The following is a 12,625-nucleotide window of genomic DNA, read 5'->3' as shown; positions in this document are numbered from 1 at the left end:
TGGTCAACTATGCACAGACCCCAGCAAAAATAGCTGGGCCCCACACCACAGGAAGCCAGTGACTGACTTAAGGCTCTGACTTACACACATATTATTAAAAAGGAATCTTATGTTCATGATAGCAGCCCAAAATGTAATCTCATCAACCTTCCCCAAAACACTAGGGCTAGCCTTGAATGCTCCTATTTATGTATGGAAGACATGAGGGCTGGATTCTGCCACCTTTCCTAATATTGAGTCATACTTTCCTTCCTGTGTAGTCCCACTGAAATCAGACGGTGTGGGAGTAGGGCAATACTAAGGCGGAAGAATCTGTCACAGAGGAAGCAAAACAAGATAGAAACCAAAGGAAATGATCATCAGGAGAGACACGGAAGTTGGAGACTCTGAATGGGACACAGGTAGAAACTGAAGGAAGACTGATTAAAAGCTGTAGAAGGAGCAGGAGGGAATCATTTAGAGAGCCATTTAACCTCACAAATCACAATAGTTATTCCGCCCATGACAATACAGAGCTGAATTAAACTGAGATCAGCAGCCACATGGAAATGGTGGGAGTCCGAACGTCGAGCACATTAAAGTTAGATAGAACACTGCACTAATAAATGCACTATCCAGAACCACCCTGCACTGGCAAGGAGATGGACTAGATAAAGTAGCAGATACATTCCATCTCCAACTCTTCTGGTTCTATGAGAAGGCTAGGTTCTATATTTGTTTTTTCTTTCTTACAATTATGTCTCCATCAAATTGTTCAGGTTACAAGTAAAAAGATTCCCTCCTCCAAATGACAGGGCTGAGCTGCTCAGAGTGGGACCCAAAAGCCACAGCGTGCTCTTACTGGGCCAGATCTGTCAACAGGGCTCTGTCATTTGACACCAGCAGAGGCTATGCTTTGTACACCATCAGAAACAATAAAGATTCTGTAGTTGGAACTTAGATGCCCATTTGCTGGTGAAATCCAGCTCACCCTTCTCTAGCTGGTTTGGCTCTGCAGAGCTAGTGGCAATAATAAAAACTTGTTTTTGTCAACAAAATAACCCTATATAACATGGAGCACAGACTGAGTAAGAAGTTGCCATTTTTACATAGTCACTTTCCTGACCATAACACATTCAAGGCCAGTAAGTCTGATCAATGAACCAGTAGCTCTATTTCTTTTGAACAACAATTGACATCTGGCAGCCAGTTCGGCTAATCCAGTATGCTTCCCTTACAAATGAGAGTACTAAATCAGATTTCCCTATAAAGTTGTCAATCAAAATTAATGTGGATATCAGCTACCCTCTGTCCACTGAACATCTTAGACTAAGATATTTGAGTTGGATGCTAAAAAGAAGGCATTTTCCTCCTCATGGATCTATTTTGATACAGGGCTCATTATATCAGCTGCCAAAATTTCTTGTCTTCAAGAGTGGTTAGTAGCTGTTGCCTCCAGCAACTCGCTGTTTGTTTTGGTATAAATGTTTCTGTTGACAGTTCACATCCAAGTGGCTAGAGTGCCACAGTAACACTTCCTAACTCTTGGTTTCTGCAGAAGAGGATGTTTGTTTCTTTATACAAAGAATAACGTCATTTTTCGATAGGAAGAAAAGATTTGCCTTTGCAGCATTTAAATTTTTCTGTTGAAAGTTTCACCTATGTGTAACACTGGCTTGTTCAATTTTCTCCATTGACTCCAAATGGGAGAGTCTTAGAGGAGATCAGGAAATATGGGGTCAAATTCTTCCTTTGCTTACACTTGTGCAACCTCACTGACTTTAATAGCGTTTCAGGGGTATAAGTGAGAACAGAACTTGGTCCTTAACGGGGAGGTCTGAATAACCAGAAAAAGCAGGAGTTATGTGGATAATCAGTAGTATTTACAACCTACCAATGAAAAAGGACAAAGATCAGTGATAACATCACAGAAAATTATCACAGAATGTTTAGTATGGACAGGTTGGTTTCAACACTATTATTACTAGAACTGCCTAACACTTCCCATTATAAGACCCTATTTTTTCAGTTGCTTATAAAACTGTCCCAAACTTTTGATAATGTTCTTTTAATGCATGTGTGTGTAATTTTCTAGATTTTTAAAATACTATTTTTCCACAGGACCCCTGCCTCATTCAGTGCACTGGATGGGCCTCCTCTGGGGATAAATCGGTTTTGTGTGGTGAAGAAGACTGTTGTTTGTAGGAGCCCTGTTTCATTTGTTGCAGAAATTGGAAGGTGTGTAGTGAATGAGGCAGGGGATTTCAGGAAAAGAAAGGATGGTCTTGTGGTTAAGGCAGCTGAATGATGCCCTAGGGAATCGGATTCTATCCCTGTCTCTGCCCCGGAGTTCTTATTTGATGCCAGCGAATTCACTTAAATCAAACTTCTGATAGGTGGTCACTAATAGTGTGTTCCTCATTTTCTGAGCTTGACCTCAGATCGTGGAGTCTGATTTGCAGAAATGCTGAGCACTCACAGCTGCAAATGAAGTCAATCAGAGTTGTGCTTTGAACATATAAAATGCAAAATAATGCTACATACTCTGAAAAACCAGGTTCTAGGAGTCTCATATAGGGCACCCAAAATTAGGGAACCTTAATATCTGTGTGTCTCAATTCCTCATCTGTAAAATGGGGGTAACAACTCCCCTCTTCTCACAGGGGTGTTGTGAAAATAAATTTATGTTTGTGAAGCACTCAGATACTATAGTGATGAACACCATAGTGAAGGCCATAAGGAAACTAATAATTCTGTCTTCAGAACAGGGTTTGAATAGTGTGCAGTAAATAAGATTTGGAGCCACACACTGAACAATGGGGAGAAAGACAATATCGAATAGCTGCTGATTAAATGAGCATCATCTATTCTGTGCTTCAGTGAGGCAAGGGGCATGTGGAAAATATATCATTTGATCACGCAATTAAAGACTTTATCATAATTCATATGCACAAGGGGGCTCAATTAAGGTTGTGCAAGCAATCTTAATTCTGGCATTTCCTAACTTTCGAATCCTTGACTTTGAAATCTTGATAATGTTCTTTTAATCTGGTTATTTGCTGTGTAATTATATATGTGTCTGTCAAACTGCAGATATTTCAAAGTCCTTTATAAGGATGAGTTAAAGACTGGTACTTCAGAATGGCTACATAGGCAACGATTATACTCCCCCTGAGCTAGCCTTGGGCATTAAAACCTGTTTTACAAAAATAGAGAATACTGGTTAGGACAAAGGGTTAACTCCTGTTCTTTCTGAGATGTCATGGGATCTTAACTTACACTTGAACCACCAGTGATAGGCACCTGATGAGTTTAGAGACTCATCTGAAGAATGGCTGCTCTCATGACACTATGGTGAAAGTTGCTATATTAGGGTTAGATTAGATAGCACAACATCTCTTCACCGCATGGCTGTGGGCATAACTCAGATCCTGTTGCTGGTAACAGTACTGAATTATTATAGTCAGTTAAGGTCTGATCTTACAGTCACTTATACACATGAATAAAGTATTTGAAGGGTCAGGAACTGAACAGAGAGAGGTTTGTTTAACTGGAACTGACTGTGGCAGTTAGAATAAAATAATATATAAAAAGCTATAAGGAATATTTATTCTTGCTAGTTGACAGACCAGCTGACAGTTTTGGCTTTGTACTCTCTCTATTGTTTCCTGAAAGCCAAAGAGAAAGATTGCATGATCTTTGTTTGAAACACACTCTTTGTCTCTCCTCCCCCGCACATCTGCCAGTGCCCAAAGCAATATCAGTAAGTAGCAGCAGAACTGCAATGCCATTCCAGCTTTTCCCACAGAAAACTTTGGATGTGTGTACATCAAGCCATTCAGCTGTGCTTGCTGTAGGTCTATTAGTTTACCTGTAAGGGCAATGCCTGAAACAAGTAACCTCCCCAAAACCTTTCCCCACCCCACTTAACTCCTGGAAAGCAGTTTTATATTTTAAAACACAAATGAGACGCCTAAAAGATTTCAGCGACCATACCTCACAAGGACCAGAAGCAGAAAGCTTTTGACCTTTGCATGGACTTGCATACATACGCCACACTGAACTTTTGAACTGGCTGAAGAAAAACTGTTAATACTGTTACAGAAAAACAAAGGCATTCAGAGATTGCTGAAAAGAGGAAGGGAAAATAGAGGGGAAAAAGACTATTCACAGCGCTTGATGTGTTTGGGATTTTTTCCCATAGTTACACTTTGCAAATGAGCGTAAATGAAAGGAGGTTTATTTTCAAAGGTTCCTATGGAACTGCAGAGTATGCAGATGACAATCAAAATAATACATCCTGATTATTGCCGTTGCTAGGTGTGTGCAAAGTTTATGACAAAACTGAAACACCTGATTCTGTATCATTACAAACTCAAAACGGACCAGTTTTCTTAGAAGTTTATGATCCTTTCAAGTGAAGGTAGGCCACTTTCCTGCAGATCTTTATTATTATTTCGTATTTGCTCAACACTGACAATACACTTGGAGCTGTACAATACACATAAAGACAGCCATCAGTCCTTGTATGGAACCTGGGCTGGTTCTGCAATGAAATGGTCAAAAGGTGCAGTTTCCAATACATTTTATTTTGAGGTTATGGGTTCACGTGTATGCAGCTTCAGAGGTACATCGGAACTGGACAAAATGTCCATGCAAAGCCCTGAAAATCAAAAGCAATAAGTGTCATGTATCTCTAATAAGTGTTAAAGAATAAAAGGGGAGTAGTGATGTATGGTGTGATGGATGTTATAAAGTCTGAAAAATTACAATTTCAAGACAAATTATGTGCACAGAAAAACCATCCATTTAGGAAATCTAGAGATCAGCTCCTGCACGGAGGTGGACAAATAATCTGTAATGAATAATTTGACTAATTCCACCTTTTTTTCTATTTTTTAAATTGTCCATGAACAGACTGTGAGTTTCCTGAATGCATTCATTGTCCAAATTTAAGCCTGATCGAGCCAAGTACTTAAGTCTGTGCTTAACTTCAGGCATGTGAGCAGTCCCACTGAGTAAACTGAGGACCAGAGTGCTCAGCAATTTGCAGAAGAAAGAGAACAGGATAGAGATACAGACAACTCAAATATAGCAGCAAAAGAGCTAATGCACCAGAAAATGCCTTTACTCTGCAAACCTTCATTCATAATTTGGGCATTAATTATACTATATTATTATTATTACTCATAATGTGAAACTGAATAAGTAGTTTCTAAAGCAGAAGCACAGGTAGATAGTAACTTAGAGCTGCTCTAAATTAAGAGTCTGGTTCTGTAGCTGCTACACAGGAAAAGCTCCCAGCACAGTCAATGGGACTTTTGCCTGCAGTCCCTAAACCAAACATCTTCATCATGTTACAAGGCATTTTTAGTTGTGCAAGGGCCTACAGCTTGGAATGGGAGAGGACCCAAAGGTTTACATTCAACTTTTAAGTTTTACAGAACCTAATATGAATGGAAAGTTTTAAATGGCCCTTTAAAATAATTTCAATAAAAGGGTGGTGTTTTTTATTTTTAGATTGAAAGAAAAGTAACAGAAATTATGGCCTTGCAGAACTGGATAGAGTCTCAGGACATCTGGGGTCAATTCCTGGCTCTGCCACAAACTCCAATGCTGATTCAGCAAAACACCTCAGCACATACTGGACTTTAAGCATGTGACAAGTCCTATTGACTTCCATGGGAGTACACAAGTGCTTAAGTGCTTTGCTGGTTCAGGGTCAATGGTTCTGTGCCTCAATTCTGCATCTGTAAAATGGGTATAATGATACTTCTGTTCTTTCACCCGTTGTCTGTCTTAGCCCTGGTCTACCCTAGGACTTTAGGTTGAATTTAGCAGCGTTAAATCGATGTAAACCTGCACCCGTCCACACGATGAAGCCCTATATTTCGACTTAAAGGGCTCTTAAAATCAATTTCCATATTCCACCCCTGACAAGTGGATTAGCGCTTAAATCGGCCTTGCCAGGTCGAATTTGGGGTACTGTGGACACAATTCGACGGTATTGGCCTCCGGGAGCTATCCCAGAGTGCTCCATTGTGACCGCTCTGTACAGCACTCTCAACTCAGATGCACTGGCCAGGTAGACAGGAAAAGAACTGTGAACTTTTGAATCTCATTTCCTGTTTGGCCAGCGTGGCAAGCTGCAGGTGACCATGCAGAGCTCATCAGCAGAGGTGACCATGATGGAGTCCCAGAATAGCAAAAGAGCTCCAGCATGGACTGAACGGGAGGTACGGGATCTGATCGCTGTATGGGGAGAGGAATCCGTGCGATCAGAACTCCGTTCCAGTTTTCGAAACACCAAAATCTTTGTCAAAATCTCCCAGGGCATGAAGGACAGAGGCCATAACAGGGATCCGAAGCAGTGCCGCGTGAAACTTAAGGAGCTGAGGCAAGCCTACCAGAAAACCAGAGGGGCGAACGGCCGCTCCGGGTCAGAGCCCAAAACATGCCTGTTCTATGATGAGCTGCATGCCATTTTATGGGGTTCAGCCACCACTACCCCAGCCGTGTTGTTTGACTCCTTCAATGGAGATGGAGGCAACACGGAAGCAGGTTTTGGGGATGAAGAAGAAGAAGAAGATGATGATGATGAGGTTGTAGATAGCTCACAGCAAGCAAGCGGAGAAACCGGTTTTCCCGACAGCCAGGAACTGTTTCTCACCCTGGACCTGGAGCCAGTACCCCCCGAACCCACCCAATGCTGCCTCCTGGACCCGGCAGGCGGAGAAGGGACCTCCGGTGAGTGTACCTTTTAAAATACTATACATGGTTTAAAAGCAAGCATGTGAAAGGATTAATTTGCCCTGGCATTCGCAGCTCTCCTGGATGTACTCCCAAAGCCTTTGCAAAAGGTTTCTGGGGAGGGCAGCCTTATTGCGTCCTTCATGGTAGGACACTTTACCATTCCAGGCCAGTAACATGTACTCGGGAAACATTGTACAACAAAGCATTGCAGTGTATGTTTGTTGGCGTTGAAACAACATCCGTTCTTTATCTCTCTGTGTTATCCTCAGGAGAGTGAGATATCATTCATGGTCACCTGATTGAAATATGGTGCTTTTCTTCAGGGGACACTCAGAGGAGCCCGTTCCTGCTGGACTGTTTGCCTGTGGCTGAACAGAAATGTTCCCCGCTGTTAGCCACGGGGAGGGGGAAGGGTTGAGGGGGTAGCCACACGGTGGGGGGAGGCAAAATGTGACCTTATAACGAAAGCACATGTGCTATGTATGTAATGTTAACAGCAAGGTTTACCCTGAAAGACTGTAGCCACTGTTTTATAAAATGTGTCTTTTTAAATACCGCTGTCCCTTTTTTTTTTCTCCACCAGCTGCATGTGTTTCAATGATCACAGGATCTTCTCTTTCCCAGAGGCTAGTGAAGATTAGAAAGAAAAAAAAAACGCACTCGTGATGAAATGTTCTCTGAGCTCATGCTGTCCTCCCACACTGACAGAGCACAGACGAATGCGTGGAGGCAAATAATGTCAGAGTGCAGGAAAGCACAAAATGACCGGGAGGAGAGGTGGCGGGCTGAAGAGAGTAAGTGGCGGACTGAAGAGAGTAAGTGGTGGGCTGAAGACAGGGCTGAAGCTCAAATATGGTGGCAGCGTGATGAGAGGAGGCAGGATTCAATGCTGAGGCTGCTGGAGGATCAAACCAGTATGATCCAGTGTATGGTTGAGCTGCAGCAAAGGTAGCTGGAGCACAGACTGCCACTACAGCCCCTGTGTAACCAACCGCCCTCCTCCCCAAGTTCCATAGCCTCCACACCCAGACGCCCAAGAACGCAGTGCGGGGGCCACCGGCCAACCAGCCACTCCACCACAGAGGATTGCCCCCCAAAAAAGAAGGCTGGCATTCAATAAATTTTAAAGTTGTAAACTTTTAAAGTGCTGTGCTTAAAGTGCTGTGTGGCATTTTCCTTCCCTCCTCCACCACCCCTCCTGGGCTACCTTGGTAGTCATCCCCCTATTTGTGTGATGAATGAATAAAGAATGCATGAATGTGAAGCAACAATGACTTTATTGCCTCTGCAAGCGGTGATCAAAGGGAGGAGTGAGGGTGGTTAGCTTACAGGAAAGTAGAGTGAATCAAGGGGTGGGGGGTTTCATCAAGGAGAAACAAAGAACTTTCACACCGTAGCCTGGCCAGTCATGAAACTTGTTTTCAAAGCTTCTCTGATGCGTACCGCACCCTCCTGTGCTCTTCTAACCACCCTGGTGTCTGGCTGCACGTAACCAGCAGCCAGGCGATTTGCCTCAACTTCCCACCCCGCCATAAACGTCTCCCCCTTACTCTCACAGATATTGTGGAGCACACAGCAAGCAGTAATAACAGTGGGAATATTGGTTTCACTGAGGTCTAAGCGAGTCAGTAAACTGCGCCAGCGCGCCTTTAAACGTCCAAATGCACATTCTACCACCATTCTGCACTTGCTCAGCCTGTAGTTGAACAGCTCCTGACTACTGTCCAGGCTGCCTATGTACGGCTTCATGAGCCATGGCATTAAGGGGTAGGCTGGGTCCCCAAGGATACATATAGGCATTTCAACATCCCTAACGGTTATTTTCTGGTCTGGGAATAAAGTCCCTTCCTGAAGCTTTTGAAACAGACCAGAGTTCCTGAAGATGCGAGCGTCATGCACCTTTCCCGGCCATCCCACGTTGATGTTGGTGAAACATCCCTTGTGATCCACCAGACCTTGCAGCACTATTGAAAAGTACCCCTTGCGGTTTATGTACTCAGCGGCTTGGTGCTCCGGTGCCAAGATAGGGATATGGGTTCCGTCTCTGGCCCCACCACAGTTAGGGAATCCCATTGCAGCAAAGCCATCCACTATGACCTGCACATTTCCCAGGGTCACTACCCTTGATATCAGCAGATCTTTGATTGCGTGGGCTACTTGCATCACAGCAGCCCCCACAGTAGATTTGCCCACTCCAAATTGATTCCCAACTGACCAGTAGTTGTCTGACGTTGCAAGCTTCCACAGGGCTATCGCCACTCGCTTCTCAACTGTGAGGGCTGCTCTCATCTTGGTATTCATGTACTTCAGGGCAGGGAAAGCAAGTCACAAAGTTCCATGAAAGTGCCCTTACGCATGCGAAAGTTTCGCAGCCACTGGGAATCGTCCCAGACCTGCAACACTATGCGGTCCCACCAGTCTGTGCTTGTTTCCCGAGCCCAGAATCGGCGTTCCACAGCATGAACCTGCCCCATTAGCACCATGATGCATGCATTGGCAGGGCCCATGCTTTCAGAGAAATCTGTGTCCATGTCCTGATCACTCACGTGACCGCGCTGACGTCGCCTACTCGCCAGGTATCGCTCTGCCAGGTTCTGGTGCTGCATATACTGCTGGATAATGCATGTGGCGTTTAATGTGCTCCTAATTGCCAAAGTGAGCTGAGCGGCCTCCATGCTTGCCTTGGTATGGCGTCCGCTCAGAAAAAAAGGCGCGGAACGATTGTCTGCCGTTGCTCTGATGGAGGGAGGGGCGACTGACGACATGGCTTACAGGGTTGGCTTCAGGGAGCTAAAATCAACAAGGGGGGTGGCTTTACATCAAGGAGTATTTCAGGCAGGACTTCAAGGAGGGTTCCAATAAGAAATGATACGTGGCTAGACCTTCCCTCGCTGCACCTTCCCTGTGAGTGACTGCAGTGTGACCTAGAGGAATGAGTCCCCTAGACGGGGGAGGGAGGGAAGCAAATGAGTACAAAACAAATCTGGTCTATTTCTTGTTTTGATCCACTCCATCTATCTTTTACATCTTTGGCTGGCAGCAGAGAGTGCAGAAGGACTGCATACCATCCACATCTCATGGCTGCCCGGCAGAAGATGATGCAATAGGACTGCTAGCAATCCGTATCACCTGCCTGCTCACCATAAGATGGTTCAATAGGACTGACTGCAGGACTAAAGAGAATGACCTGGTCAAGTCCTGCTCCTGCCAGGAGCACCTCAGACATGACGATGACAGCTACCAGTCCTATTGCACCGTCTGCTGCCAGAAGGCAATGGGTTGCTGCTACTGTATAGCAATGCAGTACCGCATCTGCCAGCACCCAGGAGACATATGGTGACAGTTACCTGAGCGGGCTCCATGCTTGCCGTGGTATGGCGCCTGCACAGGTAACTCAGGAAAAAAGGCACGAAACGATTGTCTGCCCTTGCTTTCACGGAGGGAGGGAGGGAATGGGGGCCTGACGATATGCACCCAGAACCGCCCGCGGCAATGTTTTAGCCCCATCAGGCATTGGGATCTCAACCCAGAATTCCACTGGGCAGCAGAGACTGCGGGAACTGTGGGATAGCTACCCACAGTGCAACGCTCCAGAAGTCGACTCTAGCCTCGGTACTGTGGAAGCGCTCCGCCGAGTTAATGCACTTAATGCACTTGAGCATTTTCTGTGGGGACACACACACTCGAATATATAAAACCAATTTCTAAAAAACCGACTTCTATAAATTCGACCTAATTTCATAGTGTAGACATACCCTTAGACTATGTTCTTTGAGGCAGGGACTGTCTCTGACTACTTGTTTGTACAGTACCTAGCACAATGGGACTCTGATCTTGATTGGAGCCTCTAGGCCAGGGGTGGGCAAACTATGGCCCGCGGGCTGGATCCAGCCCATCAGGGCTTTGGATCTGGCCTGCGGAATTGCCACTCCTGTGGTGCCGCGTGCCCTGTGCTGCTCCCGGAAGTGGCCGGCACCATGACCCTGCGGCCCCTGGGGGAGGGGGAGCAGAGGGCTCTGTGCGCTGCCTTCACCTGCAGGCACCACACCCCGCAGCTCCCATTGGCCGGGAACAGGGAACCACGGCCAATGGGAGTTTTGGGGGAGGTACCCACAGGCAAGAGCAGTGCGCAGAGCCCTCTGCCCCCCCCTCCCCCAGGGGCCACAGGGACGTGGTGCCGGCCTCTTCCAGGAGTGGCACGGGGCCAGGGAATGCAGGGAACCTTCCCTGGCCCCGGTGCGTGCTGCTGCCACCCTGGAGCCACTCCAGGTAAGCAGTGCCAGGCCGGAGCCCGCACCCCAATCCCCTCCTGCACCCTGCACCCCAACTCCTTGCCCTGAGACACCTGCTGCACCCCCCCTGCACCCGAACCCCCTGTCCTGAGCCCCCTTGTACACCCTGGAACCCTCCTGCAGCCCAACTCCCTGCTCTGAGCCCCATGCCGCACCTCTCACCCCTCCTGCACCCCAACCCCCTGCCCTGAGCCCTCCCCGTACACTCCACACCCCTCCTCTGCCCCAACCCCTTGCCCTGAGCCCCTTCCTGAACATCGCACCCCCTCCCACACCCCGCACTCCCTCCCGCACCCCAACCCCCTGCCCCAGCCCTACATTCATGGTCCTGCATGCAATTTCTCAACCCAGATGTGGCCCTCAGGACAAAAAGTTTGCCCACCCCTGCTCTAGGTACTACAACAATACAAATAATAGTAAACAGTTAATTTTGTTTTCAATAATCTTCTATTCACCATAAAAAGAAAAGGAGTACTTGTGGCACCTTAGAGACTAACCAATTTATTTGAGCATAAGCTTTCGTGAGCTACAGCTCACTTCATCGGATGCATTCGATGAAGTGAGCTGTAGCTCACGAAAGCTTATGCTCAAATAAATTGGTTAGTCTCTAAGGTGCCTCAAGTCCTCCTTTTTTTTTTTGCGAATACAGACTAACACGGCTGCTACTCTGAAAATCTATTCACCATAGTGATTGGTGCCAGTATAAGGTCCTAGACAGAGACATAGATCATAGTTTTAAAGATATGGGAACTAGAAAGCGATGATAGCTATTAACTAACTATTCATAGAAGGTGAAACTGACAAATCTAGTTTCACTGTCAAAATTGTGCCAAAAAACTCTAGACTGCTCAGACACCATGGTGATAAGCATGGTATAGATAGATTAGATAGGCAGAAGTTTAAAAATGTGAATTAGCTGCTCCAAAGCCTGTTTGAGGCCAATGGAAAGAAGTCTTTTGGATCAGGCCATAAATGAGGAGCAGAAATGACAAAAAAACAAGTAGATTTTAAAACATTCTTAGAATTGAGATGTTATAAGAACGGAACAATTTGAAAGATATACAATTGTCATCTTGACAGTTTCCCTTCAAGTAATGCCAAGAAAATTGAACGGCACACGAGAAAAGCAAACAGTCTTCTACGCAAAGACCTCCCAGCCCAGTTATAAAAAAAATGAAGTTTTCATTTTACTTGGTTAAAACCGTATGAAAATGATACAAGAGGACTTATTATTTTTAAAATAAGCATTCTTCAGTTTGGAGTGAGGTTTGTCTGTGAGCCTCTTACCTCTTAACATCTGGTACCTGCACATAGAGACACTCTTTATTGTTCAGGGGCTGCATGGCAACAGTGTATATTCACAAACATCAGACTGAATTAATCACATATTACATCAATACTGGGCTTTTTCTCTCTGCCTCTCACCTACACATCCTGCACCAGACACTGGAGGCAGAGAAATCTCTGATGGGATAGCACACATTCTTTTGATTTCAATTCCAGTGCTTGATTTGTATTTGTGGCAATGCAACCCAATTCTCTGTGTGCATATATGCTTGTTGGACACTCGGTTATAACATTCATCAGGGGGTGAATCAGTT

At 45.4% G+C, this 12,625-nt stretch overlaps 1 protein-coding gene across 2 annotated transcripts in view; it reads right to left on the bottom strand.

The window, feature by feature from the left end:
* The window catches only part of ADAMTSL1 (ADAMTS like 1), a 268,453-nt gene that overhangs the window by 86,149 nt on the left and 169,679 nt on the right, over nt 1-12,625 (bottom strand). The window lies entirely within an intron of this gene.

The sequence above is a fragment of the Lepidochelys kempii genome, chromosome 5 (assembly GCF_965140265.1).
Source record: "Lepidochelys kempii isolate rLepKem1 chromosome 5, rLepKem1.hap2, whole genome shotgun sequence".
In the NCBI taxonomy this organism is placed as follows: Eukaryota; Metazoa; Chordata; order Testudines; family Cheloniidae; genus Lepidochelys; species Lepidochelys kempii.
Note: the sequence above shows the minus strand (reverse complement) of the source record. Positions and strands in the feature narration are given on the sequence as shown.